General features: G+C 33.6%; 1 pseudogene; it reads left to right on the forward strand.

Moving 5' to 3' along the window:
* The first annotated feature begins 15957 nt into the window (after nucleotides 1-15957).
* Nucleotides 15958-16551, forward strand: LOC149537896 (3-hydroxyisobutyryl-CoA hydrolase-like protein 3, mitochondrial pseudogene; annotated as a pseudogene).
* Nucleotides 16552-19481: the final 2930 nt, after the last annotated feature.

The raw sequence follows: 19481 nt of genomic DNA on the forward strand, positions 1-19481 counted from the left end.
ACCATGGTTTACCTCTAACCCAATGAGACCATGTGAGTAGGTAGAAATCGATGCTTCATGACTTAGATATTGACCTTTTCATTTAATTTTCTGACCATGCAACTGACTGTTAGCTAACTACCTAATGACGACCTTGGACAATCATGGAAAAAAGTGATTGCATCCCTTCCTACCTACAAAGCCATGATAACTGCCTAAAAATTGATCACATGATCATGACACAAACTATTCATATGGCCCTAACTATTGGGAAGCCATGCAACTCAAAGATATAACATGTTTTCCTTGTCGCTCCATAAAATGTGATTGGGTCCCTTACCTTGTGAAGCCATAACAACTGCCATAACACTAATTGCATGGTCATACCATAAACTACTCATTTTCCCCTAACTATTGTGAATCCACAAATACCATGGATATAAGATCTTTTGCCCTGTTGCAAATAATAACATGGTTAGTAAAAAGAGGAGGGGGGAGGGGTGGGTGAAATTGTGCCCTAAGAAGATAAAGACAAAAATAAGGCGTTGACCAAAGACCTGGCGATAAGAGATATGCATGGTGTTTTTACATATCGCTCTTATTGCATGGGCATTAAATGAGTAAAAGTATTTATCTTCACCACCATAGGAAATGCGACTAGTCAACCTATTACCCATTTTTTCCTTAAGAAAGGTAACACTTTTGGTAACTTCTACTAAATGGTTTCCTTCTAGACATCAAACTAGTTGTGCATGCTCAAATATATTTAGTTTCAGCCAAGCACAACAATGAAAGAATATTGAGAACAAGTGTAGTTTAAACTTTGTAGAAATGCAACAACTTTTCTTGTTTAGACCTCTAGAAACTAGGAACTTATTGAAAGCAAGGAAAATTACAACTAGACAACTTGTGCTAGACTACAATTAGGGAAAATAAAAAGAGGGAATATATACAAAAGGAGCCTGAAGATCACACCTCAAAGTAGAGCTTGAGATGTATCTCATTCAGATGGATTTGTAGAATTTCTCCTTTGATAGCTGAGAGTCACTAGCCATTGTGTTCTTTCTATTCTAGGATCATGAATGGGCCAATCCACATATTATCAAACTTATTATGATGGCCCAGTCTTCTTTTTAGAACATCCCACTGCAAAACTAGATCTCCTTCTTTGAGTATCCTGAGTTTAGACTTCTTGTCAAACACTATCTTGGTTTGCATCTGCTAGTGTTCAATTATTTTCAATGACGTATTTATTTCTTCTTCAAGTTCCAACAACTTGGAATACCTCAACTTCAAAGGATCATCCTCCTCAAAAAGCATCAGGCTATCAACAAGCCCTAATGATGGAAACTCTTTAAAGATAGGTAGTTTATCTTGTTTTTCATACACCAGAACATAAGGTGAGTTTCCTAGAATCTGCTTGGGAGTGATTTTATCAAGGCATAAGGCTAATCTCAATTTAGAATGGTAATCGTGTTTCTTGTCTACTAAAGTCCTCTTCAATATCCTTAACAAGTTTTTTTTTGTACTCTTAGCTAGTCTATTACCCTGAGGATAATTATTTGATGAGATACACTCCATTCTTCAATGCCCACTCAGTTATTCTAGTTCCCACAAATGGTAAGGCATTGCCAGATATAATGGAGTTAGGAACTACAAATCTATAGAATATATCATCATAGAAATTTAGAACTAAAGTCTCATTGGCCTCTTTAAGAGTTATTTCCTTTGTCCAATGTGTGAAATAGTCTGTGGTAGTCAGAATCCATTTGTGGCAAGCACTATAATTTGGATTAATGGGGCCCATCAAATCCATACCCCACTTCATGAATGGTTGATTGATCAAAATAGGATGTAGGGGTAAGGCAACTGGCCTTTCCTTCCCGCAAAAAATGCACATTTTTTGCACTTCCTTGCCTAGATATGAGCATCCTTAAACAAGTTGGGCCAATAATATACATCCCTCATGATCTTATAAGCAATTGTCAATACACCTGAGAAGTATTACATTCATATCTTTCCTAAACAAAAGACCATCAAGAAAAATATAAGGTACATAACACAACCTAAAATACCTTCACTTGGCTTTATCTAGGGATGGAGGAAATTCTCTAGTTTATAGAAAATGTTTCATATCATTTAGCAAGCTTTCCTATTGACCTTGCTAGGGAACATCTTGATTGGTTAGGATAACTTCTACTACATCATCTATACCCTGAGTTCTTCCATTGTCTAATTGTTCACATATCACTTTCCCTCTAACAAGATCGGTCACTTGAATATCAACATCATATTCCATGACCCTAGTTATCCAACTCTTTTTTCATTGAAGTCCTTGCTTAACAATAACTCTTCACACTAGGATGGATCACCATAAGATGAATCTTGTTATTAGACACCAATTATCTATATTTCTTTAGACTTTTCACTAGAGTAAGCACATGCTTCTCAATGAAGCTATATATATGTTCATATTCTTCTAATCCCTTACTAAAGAAGGCAAAAGGCTATTCTATGTTTTGATCATTTTGCTAAACTAGTATTGCAAAAATTGTATCCATACTAGCATATGTATACAAGATGAAGTCTTTTGAAAAGTTAGGGTTCACCAAATTAGGAGTAGTAGATAATGCTTCCTTTATTGCTTCAAAGATATGTTTGGCTTCTTTTGACTAGCTGAAAACAATGTTCTTCTTAAGAAATTGAGGTCAATGGCTTCAGGTAGTTGGAAATGTCTTGAATGAAACATTTGACAAAGTTGATTCTCCAAATGAAACTTTGCAAACCCTTTTTATGATGTGGCAAAGGTAACTCCAGGATGGTTGTGACTCTTTTAGGGTCAATAGTAATGCCTTGCTTGGATACAATGTATCCCAATAGTTTTCCTTCAAGGAAAAAGAACACACACTTCTTTGGATTGAGAGATATGCCAAACTCTTTCCACCTTTCTAGGATTTTCTTGAGATGTTCAATGTGATCTTTAACATGCTTGGAGAAAAATGTGATATCATCTAGATAGATCAACACAAATCTATATATCAAATTACTAAAGGCCATCTCCATGGCCTTTTGAAAATTTTCCCCTACATTAGACAAGCCAAAAGGAATCCTCTTATAAGCCATGGTTCCCCATTTCATGTTGAATGTAGTTTTGAACTGGTCCTCCTCCTTGACTAGGACTTGATTATAGCTACACTATCTATCGAGGAGTAAAAATATCTTAGAGCCTAAAATATATTGAAGCATTTTTTCCATAGATGGTAAAGGATGGTGGTCCTTCAATGAAACCCTATTTACGTCTCTAAGGTCAATACACAACATTAGCTCCCCATTATTTTTCCTGTTAGGAACTAGATTTGACACCCAACTAGTGTGTTTGATAGGAAATATTATTCTAGTCTCAATAAGGTTGGAAACCTTCTTTTGCATTAAGGATTCTAGCTTTGGATTAATAGACCTTTTCTTTTTCCTTATGGGTTTGGAATTGTGTTCCAACTCAATCATATGTTGGGTAAGGCGTGGATCAAATCCTTTAAGATTAGCATATCCACAAGCAAAAACACCATTATATTCTTGGAAGAGCTAGACATAAAAATGCTTTTCTTTAGGAGGATTGCTTTCCCAAAAGTTAATTTCTTTCCCTCTACAATCTCAAGATCTTCATAATAATCTTATTAAACTACCAAGATAGTTTTATTCTTCTTGAATTTGTCATCTATGTTAAAGATAGGCTCTAGAGTGATCAACCCCTGAGGCAATCTATTAGATCTTAGTTGTATAATGTGATCACCATATTGTTCTTTTAGTTTATGTTGGTTGGAAGGATAAATGGATGTGGTCCTCAAGCATAAAATTTAGAATTTGTTCATCACCATCAAAAACTTTCTAATTGACATCATTATCAGGTATGGAAGGTTTGACCACAACTTGGATATGTCTTTGTATCTCTTCCTTGCTAATGTTGTCAACTATATAACATTGTGCTCCTACTATGGTCAATCCATCAACATGTTGATTCAATCTTCTATGAATAGCAACTATATTGAAAGCATCAAAATCTTCAATTATATCCCACACTTTTTTCTATAACCTTTCAATTTTTCATTATTAGTAATGTGCAAAAGTCTCACCTAGTTGACAACTAAGTCACTATCATTAGATACTCTTATGCATTTGACACCTCTCATTCTGTCCCATTCCAATCCTTGAATTAGTCCTTATATTCAGCTATATTTTTGGTGCATGAAAAATTGAAATGGAAGGATGTATAATATTTATCTACCTAACGAGCGATCAGCATTGGTCCCCCACTTGAACCATTCTTCCTCCTAGAGCCATCAAAATATAATTCCCAAACTTGATTTTGTTGTTCAAGATGATCAGTTGTGTTTCTTACAAGGTATTGCATAACTAGTCCATCTTCTTGGAAGACATAAGTCCCCATACCATCATCTATAATATCTTCAATTCTATGTCATTGGTCTCATTTCTTGGAGATTTTTTTTGTTTCCTACTCATCTAGTAAGACATTAGGGATACTATCAACTTCATTATTTGAATCTTGGGTGACAAGTTCTTCTTCTTGATCAAGTGCAATACAATTAGCATTAATTATATTGGGTTTGCAAGGTTCAATGTTGCTTTTTGCAAGAAACTCAGACCTAATTATTACTTTGGTTCCATATCTGCTCCTAAATAGCATATGAGACCAATCCGCTAATAGATAGCCTCCTATCTTGGCTATGAATTATCTTGATGTAACAAAGGGAAAACTATGGGGGAAACTTTATCACAAAGATATCTTAGGGAATAAAAAAGATAGGACATGCATGGAGTGTTAGGATTTCATTCTTTATGATGCCTAGGGTGTTAACACATGAACCATCTAATGGGACTACACCTTTCTATAGGAGTTCATATTTTAAACCTAGCTAGTATGTTATCTTCTTGGACATAATAGAGCTTGTAGCCCCACTATCAACCATAACATTATGAACCAAATTGTTTCCAATAATCAATAAAACATAAAATGGTGGGGGTTTCACATCCTTACCTTTGATTTTATTTCTTTTCTTGTTGTCATCTTGGGTAGCAACTTCCTTATTTGTAAACACAACCTTGCTAGGCTCATCAGCAACAACTCTTGAGTGACAATAGGAAGATTTCTTTGTTTTGTCCTTGAAATGAGGATGGTTTCTTAGCTAATATGTCCTTACTTGTCCCTACATCATTTTCTAGGGCTCTATTATTTTCTCTAGTGTAGACACCACTTCTAATATTATCTCTATTCACACCACATTGTTTTTCCACTTGCTAGTTCATGAATGCAATATTCATAGGAGGAACCTATGGTTGTCTCTCAACATCAACATTAGATGTAAGTTGTAAGTTAGAAGCACCTTGAACCATTAAGGCTTGATTCATTATTCCATTGGAGCATGTGGCTTGATTATGTTGCTGATCTTACAAGGGTAACACCACTCATATTCCACTACTAAGTTATTTTGAGTAGGGACCATGTCTTTAACATTGTTTGGAGGAGGAGAAGTATTCAAAGGATTAGGATTAAAATTCCTAAAAGGTCTCTAGTTATAATTTTTCATATTAGGTAGGTAGTGTCCTTGGAACTGCTACTAAGCAGGTTGGTTTGAAGTTTGATTTTGATGTTGGGATGGCTACCTACCCTATATCCTCCTTTTTTAATATTCACCATCTCATTTGTAAGGCTTTTCATGAGCTATCCATTCTTTTCTAGCTATCTCTTAGCTCCAATAGTTATGATGAAGGACCTATAGTTTCTATTTCCTACTTGGAGTGACTGGTAATGGGTTATGTTGGGACTCAAAATTGCCTTCTCGATTTGAGCAGCATTCCCAGCTTTTGAGCCCTTTTAAGCACATTTAATGCAAGTGTGCCTGGTTTTACTTGTGAGGCTTAAGAGGTGTTTAATGTTTATCAAACCTTGTATTTAGTACATCTATGTGTTCCATGAAGGTAAACTGCCATTCTGAGCCATTTCGTGAAGTCCTATTTTGAGCAATGTCCAAATCTACATTTTTGTCAAAGTGTCAAACAATGATAGGAAGCTATGTTTGCATTTGAATATCTCGCACCCTATAGTGTTTCATGACTTTCTACTTTGGGATGTTTAGTGTCTATAGTAGAGAGCCTATGTTAATTATTTTGAGTCATTTTGAATCCATTTGACTAGGTTTTGAATACTCAAAGTTGGTCATTTATTGCTGTCATTCTTATGTGAATTGTTCAAAATTTTGGAAGGCCCTATTTGACTTGTCATAACTTATACCTAGTTGACCAAAATGTTAAAATTCCTTTTGCATTGAATTCTAGAAGTTAGATACTTACTATTTTTCAATTTTGAGCTTATGAAAAATCCATTTGATTAGTTTTGGAAAGCAATTCCAAATACAATATGAAAAGTTTGACTGGTGTGAATAATTGTAGATTGGTCGGTACCCCTGTTTGTTGTGTCATTTATCAAAATCCATGATAGGCGAGATTAATTAGATTCTACCATTATGTTCTATTCTAAAAATAATTTAAGTATACCAATTTTCAAATTTTAACGAGTCCATCTGCACACTTTCATAGGTCCATTCCATTTGAGAAAAACACTTTTCTACTAATGTTCCTAGTCTACAAACTCGAATAGCCCACTTTGACCACTTGCCAAATTCACCCAATTATTCTTCATAAGCCCTAATTGTAGATTCATATTAGCATCATGATAGTGAACTAATGCCCCAATTTTTGTGCCCCCAAGTGTTAGTATACCTTGTTTTCAAAACAAGATCCCAACGTGTTTCATGGTTTTCTGACATGTTTGCTTGCAAGTAGTTCTAAGAGCACAATTTTGGTGGTCGATATCTTTTGACTGAGAAGATGTCATGAGACTATATTCTACAAGGTAAGAGTATGTGGAATAGAGAATCAATATTGTTGATTTTAGAGCCTAGTTTTCTGTTTAGGTTAGTTTTTAAAGCCAACCAATAGGCCCTATTAGCTAAAAATCACAAGTTTATAGATAAGATGTGAACTAAGTTTTAATGATCAAATAGTGCTCAAAATTAACTCCAATTAGTGATAGGTGTTCAACAAGTTACTTTTGCAGTTTAATTGTTTGGAAACAATTTTTTTTTAGCCAAACCCACTTTTGGGGTCCAACTAATTGCATCAAATTGAATAGAATGGCAAGGTTCGTAGGCATCTTTAGACTTGGGCATGTTGGAATAACTATTGTGGAAAAAGAATTTTTTAACAAGAAGTGTGCAACTATAGAATATAGTGCATCATCTTTTCTCTTTGAATTTGAAGATTTCAAAAGCTAAAAATAAGAGTATGTTTGAGTGAGTCACGACAGCAATATGGCTACTTGGGTTGAAGAGATGAACCTTGTGTACAAGAACTACTTGGATGAATGGGTGATGGATACAAAAGTGAAGTGTGTCATTATAGAAAGTAGTTTTTCCTAGGCATTCTCTATAGGTATAGGTATAAAAGGTTTGGTTGCTGCTATTCAAAAAGACAAGAACACTGATCTTGTCCAAAAGGTCTTTTCAGCAAAGTATACTCTTTTATGTAAGATTGCTTATTATGAAAAGCAATACATCTTATTGATGGATGGTGTAATGATGGATTTTGGAATTGGAATTTTTGGTCATGGCTGGTACCAAGTTATTACTGAGACGATGCTTCCTACAATGCCAAAAAATGGAATTGGTCTATTTCCCAATGTTGGATTTTCTCACATAGCAACAAGGACTATAGGAGATAGAACTATTGGCTTGTATCTTGCCTTAATGGGGAAAAGGATTTCAAATCCTACTAATGCTCTTTATGTGGGCTTGGGCACACATTATGTGCTTCTTCTAGCACTTATGCTATGTTTCACATTAGTTTGGTTGGTAATGGTATGCAAAGCTTTCATGAGAGGGGCTTATTTTTTCCTACAAATTTGGCATCACACTTCATGCAAGCCTTCCTATGAAACACATGCAAGAATAAGGAAAAGGTAGGGATGATTAATCAATGGATCTACCACTACTAAAGGATGGTCTCCTTAACCATGATTTCTCACTTGATCCACATAGAGTTATTCGAGCGCTATTCAAAAAATTTAAATGATAGAGAAATATGATTCATAGTTTCAAAACATGGTTGCAACAAAGATATTTTCATGTCTTCCACATGTCAATATGTGCAGAAAAGTTCTTGAAGATAATCTGCATAGTTAATTTCAAATCACGGTTGCTCCTTAAAAGGATTTTGTAAATTCACTAGGATTTGACCCATTGATCTACCAATTGACGATATTCCAAAGTTTGATTCCATAGAAATTTTTACACATCTTTGTAAAATATGTAATTTGTGGAGGCAATAGTATAAAGGCAACAGTAGAGGAACAAAGCCATAGGATGGAGAAAAGGCATGATGGATTAATCCCACATTGCATGATATTATGCTTTCCTATGCTTTTAAAGACCCAAACACTCAAACATCAAGTGTCTTAAACACAAGGCATTTTGAAAGACAAAAGCTATGTTGTGGAGCCTGTGGATGGCTAGATGGCATGAAAACTGAGGAGTTTTTGACAAATTACAATGACAGGGAAGGCAATTGAAAAACTTACCAAAATCCAGTGGTCACGATGTCACCATTGGAAAATGAGAGCTTCCACTAGCAAGCAACATGGCAACCTCTAGGAAAACTTGAAATCTAGCAAAGGTCATGGGACTTGGTAGCAATGGTGAGGACAAATTACAATCTAATAAGTGGCATCATGTGAATAGTCAAGGGATGGAGCTCACTAAAAAAGTTGAAGATTTTGGTGGTCACCATGTCACCACCAGAAAATAAGAGGGTCTCACTAGAAACAACATGACGATCTCTAGGAAATTGGAAATTTGGCAATTCGACAAGATGTTGTGGAGCCTGCCTAGATGATGATGTGGTGATGAGGTGTCATGTTCAACCAATTAAAGCATGCCACATGGTACAGGTTTGGCGTTGAGGATGATAAGAGCTCAACAAAATATTAAATTTTAATATTTTGTTTAGAAAATCAAAAAAATAAAATGGCTATTCATAAAAGAATTTTAAAATTATAATTTTAAAATTCTATAGTTTATGTATATTGGGTTTTTTAATTTTCAATTGTTTGCATTTTAATGTGCAAGACCATAGTTGGGAGCTTGAAATTTCAAATAGTTACCAGGCTGCATTTTTTGCCTAAAATATGCACTCCAATATGGAGTTATATTTTGCACAGATGTTCAATAGTTCAGTCTATAAGAAGATTTGTGTTTTCTAGGGCATTCTCAATAGAATGGGCAGAATTCATCATTGAGCATCAAAATTGGTCGGGGGGAAAATACTAAAGTTTTTTGAAGCCTAAATGAATTCTAAAAATGTTTTCTTACCTCTAGAGGTCATTTTAATTAATTTTTTGGCTTTGCCTTGATTTTAGATTTGGCATCAAAAGAAGTTATAGTTCCATCAAGTATCTAGGATATTTTATGTTTTTGGGAGGTAAAATGATAGAGGATTTGATTTACCAATTGCAAAGAGAGATTAGAGAGATAGTTTGTCACTTCTAGGAGATGTTTTCCAAGTGGACATATGTCAGACAGAAAAATTTTTGGAATTCATTTCCTCCTATATCTTTCTTTCTCTTACTCATTCTAGGGGTTCGAATTTTTGTAGAAGTTTCTCACTATTATGATACCAATAGGGTTCTGACTTTTTGGAGAGGTTTTCTTATTACTATGATACCAAGTTGTTGCTGGTTTTGCTTCTTATCTAATTGAGTAGAGCTCTAGAAGTGAAAGCCACACATCAACTCTTGTGTATATTTTATTTCATTTCATGTCTTTTTTGTCTGAGATAATGAAAATTGGTGATAGATCATGTGACATATCTTCAATTTCATTTAGTATTTCCAATTTAATGTATTTAGTCTTTCAAGGATAAATACAAAGGAGGATTCAAAATAAATTATCTAGGTTCTTTTATTATGTCTCCTAACTCTTCATATGTTGTTGACATTGTAATTGAGTGAATAAGGTTCGTTTGATTTAAGGCAGCTTGGATGTGTTGTGTATCAAATCTTTTGTTGCTTTTAATTCAAGGAATTAAGTAAATTCTTTAATGATTTGATAAGGTTTCTGGGTCTGTGGAGGGGATATTTCATAAGAATGGAATTTGAGGATTTTAGTTGACAAAATTAATTGTAGGGCAATCAAGTTAGGTCATCCTACTAGTAATGACTTTATGATGTAATGGATAAGGCACTGATCACTAAACTAGGTGTAGGCTGATATGAATGTTATTTGCATAATTTTTTAATCAAAATCAATTCAGTTCTTTCATGTTTTGTAGTGGGCTGAAATGAAATAATCCTCACTTAGCTTATGGTTTCATAGGTTATGATTTGTAGCTATCTCATACCATGTTATTGCATAAGTATTAGAAGATAAAAGGATTTCATCTACTGTTGATAGGTTCAAATTATATGTTTAATTGCACTGGTACCATATATTAGAACCTCAAGGTTAACCCACCTATGTTTTGCAGAGCCTAAAGTGAAGAAGGAGTTATGCCTTATACTTGGCCTAAGATTGCAATCAAGTGTATCCATCATAGCAATTTGCTAGCCTTAGATGTATTGGTCTATTTTCTTGGTTATTTTCAAAACTGTTAAATCAAGAGCCAACAAAATGATGATTCTACTATGGAGAAATGATGGCAAATAAACCCTATTAAAAGGACAAGAATATCTAGTGTTAATTGAATATTTTAGTCTTGTTTTTCAGTATGGTTTTGCCCATTTGAGTCACCAAAAAAGATGGTTACTCTTCTTGGGAGTCTATGAAGGAATTCATTGATAAGGAGCTAGAAATCTCTAATATACTATACATATTTAATTTTCTATGCAAGGTTTTGTATTTCCTAGTTAAGCTTTATTCATGGACAACAGTATGCTATGAGAATTGGATGTCAATTGTGTTTTGTAACTATTAGAAGTTAATCTTGAATCAATTCAATTTTTGCAAAGTGTTGTTGAGAAAATTTAGAGTCAAAATTGTTCAAAGTTGTTTCGTCTCTTTGAACTATTTGATGATTTGCAAGCCCCAAAGTTGAAAATTCAGTTCAGATTTGTCATATTATAAATCATGTTTTTAAAATCTTTCTCACAATTGTGAGTGGTGAATCTCTAAAAGATCTTTGTACCAATGCAAATTGGTTTTATATAACTGCTTTCAAGAGTTTTCAGCTTGGTTATGAAGATCTAAAAGATACGATAAGATTTAGGCAAGAAGAGAGAATATATGGCTTCCTGACTTATACAATTTTAAGTGTTGTATTTGATATATTGTCATAAGAAATTTCAATGTGAAAGATAAATCACTACTATGATTTAATTTTCCTCTTCAAGGAGGTGGCGGCTCCACAATGACTTGATCAACAGTTTGAAGAATTGAAGTTTACACAGTGCCAAATCAATAGATCAGTGGTTTCAGCATCTACACTTGAGGTATTTTATTTTTTATGATGTCATTCTTGTCATGAAAGAAAGTAGTGTATGTATTTTTTCTCAATCAATTGATTTTCAGCACTAGGAACGTGAGAATAGTGTGATAAGTTTTATACACTTCATGGTAATACATTTTAGTTTGTAAAAGTTTTAGGAAGTGTTTGAAGTGATTCATTTGGTAGAATGTTATAAGCCTGCTACAAATTACCAATCAGAATTTTTATTGATGAGTGTCAAGGCTTTGAAAAATGACAAGTCTCCTTTCATCAAGAATGCAGCCAATTAGTGATGTTTGTAGATATTTTTCTATCAAGAGAGAATTGCCATTATGCTTTGATGGTATCTATGGTTTCCCAAATGTCATTCCTAATGATATTAGAAAAAGTTTTCCTAAATTTAATGGGAAACATACTATTTCAGCTATTCATCATCTTTAAGTTTTCAGTGACTTGATGCATGACTATGAGATTTCTCATGAGGATGTGTGCATGAAATTATTTGTTCAAACCTTAGAAGATGATGCTAGAGACTAGTTTTCCTTTTTACCAAAATGTTCTATTTCATCTTGGAGTGAATTGTATTTAGCCTTCATGGAGCAATTTGGAGAAAGGTTAATCATATATGATTTTTATAATAAATATTTAAGGATTCATATTGAGAATGGTGAACTTGTTCCTAAATTTAATATCAAATTTGCAAGATTTTTGAATGAGATCCCTGAGAGTAGACTCGATGATCAAATATGTTTAGCTATTTACTTTGATGAGTTTGACAAAAAAATGAATTATCTACTAAGGGATAAAGAACCTCAGACATTATATCAAGCATTTATGATTGATAGGTATATTGAAAACAATTTGAAGTATGGATTGATTAGAGGTCACTTTTCTATGAATGATTACTAGTATAATGGTTATGAAAGAAGAATTGAACATAGTGTTGAAACTTTAATTCCAAATCAGAATATCAACACCCTTGCTATAATGTATAAGCAGATTGAAATTTCAAATCAGACTATGAATGTAGAGAAGAATGAGTCTACTGCAAATGAAGACACATATGTTCATGATGTTACAATAGTAAGATATATTTCAGACTTTGATAGAAATGAGCAATGCGATGATATTATAGATCAAGGATTAGCTATAGTTGCAAGTCCTTTTATTATTGTTTATGTACATGATGATGTTACTAATGTTTCTAGACATGAAGTTGTTGAATCTAGATCTTGGTCTTGTGCAAGTGAGGAGGCTAAGAGTTATGTCTTTGATGATCATTTTGAAGTTGCTGGTCCAACATTCCATGGAGAGATAAGACAAGGTAAAGAATGTGAATCACATTTATCTTAGTCACAATCAAAAGAAAAGAGGGCTGAAAGTGATCATATAAGTGAGAATGATGAAGGAAGTGATGTTGAGATGTCTTTCTATAAATTGGATGTAATAGTAGAAGAAGAAAGTAGTGATGGAAGTGAATATTCATATGAAGGTGAAGGTATGAATTCTTTTTCTAAATCTGAAAGAGAAAATGTATCTCAATTTTTACACTATACAAATCAATTATTCAATGAAGAATTTGAGAGTGATTTGTCTTCAAGGTATGAAGATAAAGAAATTGTGAATCCAATTGATGCTAATGAATTTGAATATGAAGATTTCAAGGAAGGGTTGTCAAGTGTTCTTATGCTAGACAGTAAAGTTGTAGCATGTAGTGAAGGGTTTAGGAGTGAATCATGGTCTATCCATAATGGTTATCCTAAAAAAGATAATGAAGAGAATGTAATTATGGATACTATATGCTTGGTAGAAGAAATAGAAAGCAAGTCTTCATATAGTTCTAATTTTTCTTCATATACTAAGAGTCTCCACAAAGATGAAATGGGTAGTGAGTTTAAAGTGTATACTAATGCTTTATATGATGAAGATTTTGATGATGATTAGCCCATTTTTAGTCCAAATGTTGAAAAAAGGATCCTTGCATAGAGTTATTAATCCACTGTTTGAAGAAGACATGGAAGTTTTAGATTTAGTTGAGCTAGATGCAAATCGTGACACAATGTCATACTACTATAAAAAATTAGAATGTTGTTCTTCCATATGTGATAGTGAATATTCTAATGATATTGCATTCTATGAGCTTGAAGACGAGGTGTTTGATGGAGTTCTCCTTGAAGAGAAATCGACAATTCATAGTAAGTTTTATGATGATTCATATGAGGTAAAAACTAATCAAAATTTCAATTGTGAAAATAAATTAGAAATTTGTGGAGTGATTTCAGATTTTGATGATGATGTTATGTGTGAATATAAATCTAATTACTCATTTGAAATCTAGTCGGTAACATTTGAGGAGATGCAAAGTCAAGGTATAAGCGATATATATAACTCATTTGATGAACTTGAATATAAGGCCTTTGTATTTCCATTTGATGATGTTTATGAATTACTTTATAAGGATCAATTTCATTTTGATGCTGGTGTTCATGAGAATGCTGATGTCCTTTTTCATAGTTAGAAAAAGGTTGAAGTTATGCCATGTTTTTACATGCACTATGAAAGTAATGGTGATGATTTTGTTTTGCCAATTGAAGAAATTGAAGATGTGTATCTAATTGGTGAGACTAATATGAATAATATTTTTGGCCTAATTCATGCATTTTTAGATGGAAATCAGATCTATGATAGAGGTAAAATATTTTGTTGAAGTTCGGTGGCCCAGGGCCATCATTTGTACATAGTAGTAGTTGTTTCTTGCTTCCAATAAAGTTGTACAAGAGAAAATTTTGCTATCAGGTGTGTGGTCTACTTCTTCCAAAGATCTAAATCCTTGCCATGCCCACAAGTGACATTCATTCCTAGACAGAGCTGCTACTAGGACTCAAAATTGCCTTCCCGATTTGAGCACCATTCCAAACCTTTGAGCCCTTTTAAGAAAAATTAATGCAAATGTACTTGATTGTACTTGTGAGAATTAAAAGGTATTTAATGATTCTAAAACCTTTAATTTAGTACATCTATGTGTTCCATGAAGATAAACTACCATTTTGAGCCATTCTGTCAAGTCCTATTTTGAGCAATGTCCAAATTTGCATTTTTGCTTAAGTGTCAAACAACGACAGGAGGCTGTGTTTGCATTTGAATATCTCGTACACCCAGTAATGTTCCATGACTTGAAAATTTGGGAGCGTTTAGCTTCTATACCAAAAATCCTATGTTTTAGATTTTGAGTCATTTCAAATCCATTTGACTAGGTTTTGAATCCCTCAAAGTTGGTCATTTATTGTTATCATTCTGATGTGAATTGTTTAGAATTCTAGAAGGCCCTATTTGACTTGTCATAACTTATACCCAATTAACCAAAATGCTAAAATTATTTTTTCATTACATTCTAGAGGTTAGATACTTGCTATGCTTCAATTTTGATCTTATGACGAATCTGTTTGATCAATTTTTGAATGTGATTCCAAATGCAATTTCCAAAGTTTCACTGGTGTGAATAATTGCAAATTGGTCGGTACCCCTATTCATGGTGTCATATATCAAAATCCATGATAGGTCAGATAAAATGGATTGTACCATTGTCTTCTCCTCTAAAAATACTTTAAGTGTGCCAATTTTCATATTTTGACAAGTTTGTATACACACTTTCCTAGGTACATTCAATTTGAGAAAAACACTTTTCTACTAATGTTCCTAGTCTACAAACCCGAGTAGCCCACTTTGACCATTTGCCAAATTTTTCCAATTATTTTTCATGAGCCCTAATCACATATTCATATTATCATCATGAAAATGAACTAACATCCCAGTTTCTCTACCCCCAAGTATTAGTTTACCTTGTTTTCAAAGCTAGATCTAAACTTGGTTTATAGTTTTCTAACATGTTTTCTTGTAGGCAGTTCTGAGAGGGCAATTTTAGCAGTTAATATCTTTTGATTGAGAATTTGTTATGAGATAAGATTCAACAAGGTAAGAATATTTAGAATAGGGAATCAATATTGTTGATTTCAGAGCCCAATTATATATTTGGGTCAATTTTTAAAGCCAACAGATAGGCCCTGTTAGCTTAAAATCACAAGTTTACAAATAAGATGTGAATTAAGTTTTAATGATCAATTAGTGCTTGAAATTAAATCCAATCAGTGACAAATGTTCAACAAGATAGTTTTACAATTTAGTTGTTTGGAAACAAATTATTTTAGCTGGAGCCACTTTTGGGGTCTAACTAATTGCATCAAAATGAATAGAATGGTGGGATCAGTAGGCATCTTCAGACTTGGGTAGTTTGGAAAGACCACTCTGGCAAAAGAATTGTTTAATAGGAAGCATGCAACTATAGAATACAGTGCATTTTCTTTTCTCGCTAAATTTGAAGATTTCAAAAGGTAAAAGTAGGGGTATGTTTGAGCGAGTCACAACAGCAATATGGCTACTTGGGATGAAGAGATTGACCTTGTGTACAAGAACTACTTGGATGAATGGGCGATGGATCCAAAAGTGAAGTGTGTCCATGTGGAGAGCAGTTTGTCTTGGGAATTCTCTGTAGGTATAGGTATAAAAGGTTTACTTGTTGCTATTCAAAAAGACAAGAACACTAATCTTGTCCAAAAGGTCTTTTCAGCGGAGAATACTCTTATATGTAAGATTGCTCATTATCAAAAGCTATACATCTACTTGATGGATGGTGTAGTGATGGGTTTTGGAATTATTCTTTCTAGTCATGGTTGGTACCAACTTATTACTGAGAGGACCTTTCTTGCAATGCCAAAAAATGGAATTGGCCTATTTCCTGATGTTGGAATTGCTCACATAGCAACAAGGACTCCAAGAGATGAAACTATTGATTTGTATCTTTCCTTGATGGGAAAAAAGATTTCAAATCCTGCTGATGCTCTTTATGTGGGCTTGGGCACACATTATGTGATTCTTCTAGCACTTATGTTGTGTTTTATGTTAGCTTTGGTTGGTAATGATATGCAACGCTTTCATGAGAGGGGCTATTTTCTTTTGCAAATTTGACATCACACTTCATACAAGAATAAGGAAAAGGTAGGGATATTAATCAACGGATCTACCACTGCTAAAGGATGCTCTCCTTAACCACGACTTCTCATGTGATCTGCATAGATTTGTTTGAGCACTATTCAAAAAAGGTAAGTGATAGACAAATTTGATTCATAGCTTCAAATAATGATAGAAGCAAAGATATTTTTGTGTCTTGCACATGTTAGTGCATGCAGAAAAGTGTTTGAAGATAGTCTACATAGTTAATTTCAAATCAAGGTTGCTCCTCCTTAAAAAGATTTTGTAAATTCACTGGGATTCAACCCCTTGGTCTACCTATTGATGATATTCCAAAGTTTGATTCTATAGAAATTTTTACATAGCTTTGTAAAATATGTGATTTGTGGAGGTAGTAGTATAAAGGTAGCAGTAGAAGAACAAAGCCATAGGATGGAGAAAAGGCATGAGAGGTTCATCCCACATTTCCTTGGATGATGCTTTCCTATGTTTTTAAATATCCACACACTTAAACATCAAGTGTCTTAAAGACAAGACATTTTGGAAGGCAACAAATATGTGGTGGAGCTCATGGATGGCTAGCTGGCACAAAAACTAAGGAATTTTTTACCAAGTACATTGATGAGGAAGGTACCAAAAGAAATTTCTAGAATTTGGTGGTTTCCATGTTGCCACTGGAAAATGGGAGATTCCACCAGCAAGTGACATGGTGACCTCTCTAGAAAACTTGAAATCCAGTGAGGGTTGTGGGACTTGGCAGCAATGATGAGGACAAATTACAATCTAACAAGTGGCATCATGTGAATAGTCAAGGGATGGAGCTCACCAAAAAAGTTGAAGATTCTAGTGGTTTCCAAGTCGCCGCTAGAAAATGGGATGGTCTTGCTGGAAGTGACATGGTGACATTCCAAAAAAGAAGAAATCTAGCAATCTAGTAGTATGTTGTGGGGCCTGCCTAGATGATGATGTGCTGATGAGGTGTCACATTAAGCCAATCAAAGCATGCCACATGGGAAAGGTTTGGCACTTAGGTGGATAAGAGCTCAACAAAATATTAAATTTTAATATTTTGTTTAGAAGATTAAAAAAATGAAATGGCCCTTCATAAAAGAATTTCAAGGTAATAATTAAAAATTCTTATAGTTTATACTATAGTGGGTTTTTTAATTTTCAATTTTTTGCATTTTAATGTGCAAGGCCATAGTTGGGAGCCTAAAATTTCAAACAGTTACCAAGGGGGCATTTTTTGCCCAAAATATGCACTCCAATATACCATTGGAATTGAAAGGTGATGAATTTTTTGAATATGGAGTCAAATTTTGTATAGATGTTTAGTAGTTCAATCTATAAGTAGATTTGTGTTTTTAGGGATATTCTTAGTAGAATGGGCAAAATTTATCATTGAGCATCAAAATCAGTTGGAGGGAAAATACTAAAATTTGTTGAAGCCTAAATGAATTCTGAAAAAAATTTCTTGCCTCTGGAGGTCATTTTAATTAATTTTTTGCCTTTGCCTTGATTTTAGATCTAGCATCAAAAGTAGTTATTGTTACATCAAGTATCTAAGATATTTTATGTTTTTGGGAGGTAAAATGATAGAGGATTTTATTTGGAAGCCTAAAATTTCAAACGGTTACCAAGAGGCATTTTTCTCCTAAAATATGGACTCCAATATATTGTTGGAATTGGGAGGAGATAATTTTTTTGAATATGGAGTCAAATTTTACACAAATGTTTAGGGGTTCAATCTATAAGTAGATTTGTGTTTTTTGGGGCATTCTCAGTAGAATAGGAAGAATTCATCATTGAGCATCAAAATTAGCTGGAGGCAAAATACTAAAGTTTGTTGAAGCCTAAATGAAAATCTAAAAAAGTTTTCTTGCCTCTAGAGGTCATTTTAACTAATTTTTGCCTTTGTCTTGATTTCAGATCTAGCATCAAAAGTAGTTATTGTTCCATCAAGTATCTAAGATATTTTAAGTTTTTGGGAGGTAAAATGATAAAGGATTTTAGTTGGGAGCCTAAAATTTCAAACGATTACCAGGGGGCATTTTTTGCCCAAAATATGCACTCCAATATACTATTGGAAATGGGAGGAGATGAATCTTTTGAATATGGAGTCAAATTTTATATAGAGTTCAGTCTATAAGAAGAATTGTGTTTTTTGGGGCATTCTTAGTAGAATGGGCAAAATTCATCATTGTGCATCAAAATTAGTTTGATGGAAAATACTTAAGTTTGTTGAAGCTTAAATGAATTCTGAAAAAGTTTTCTTGCCTCTAGAGGTTATTTTAACTAATGTTTTACCTTTGCCTTGATTTCAAATCTGGCATCAAAAGTAGTTATTGTTCCATCAACTATCTAAGATATTTTTTTTTTGGGAGGTAAAATGTTAGAGAATTTGATTTACCTGTTGCATAGAGAGATTAGAGAGATGTTTTGTCACTTCTTGGAGATATTTTCCAAGTGGACACATGTTAGAGATAGAACATATCTATGAATTCATTTCCTCCTATATCTTTCTTTCTCTTATTCATTGTAGGGGTTCTAGTTTTTGGAGAAGTTTCTTAGTACTGTGATACCAGTAGGGTTCTAATTTTTTGGAGAAGTTTTCTCATTGTTATGATACCAAGTTGTTGCTAGTTTTACTTCCTATCTAATTGAATAGAGCTCTAGTAGTAAAGGCCACACATCCACTCTGGTGCAGGTTTCATTTCATTTCATGTCCTATTTCTCTAACATAATAGAAATTGATGATATATCATGTGACATATCTTGAGTTTCATTTATTATTACCAATTGAATGTATTCAGTCTTTCAAGGATAAATACAAAAGGGGATTCATAATGAATTGCCTAGGTTCTTTTATTTTGTCTCCTAATTCTTCATATGTTGTTGACTTTGTAATTGAGTTAATAAGGTTCATT

This window comes from Cupressus sempervirens, chromosome 9, assembly GCF_028749045.1.
Source record: "Cupressus sempervirens isolate cs-2001-9-10 chromosome 9, ASM2874904v1, whole genome shotgun sequence".
Classification (NCBI taxonomy): domain Eukaryota; kingdom Viridiplantae; phylum Streptophyta; class Pinopsida; order Cupressales; family Cupressaceae; genus Cupressus; species Cupressus sempervirens.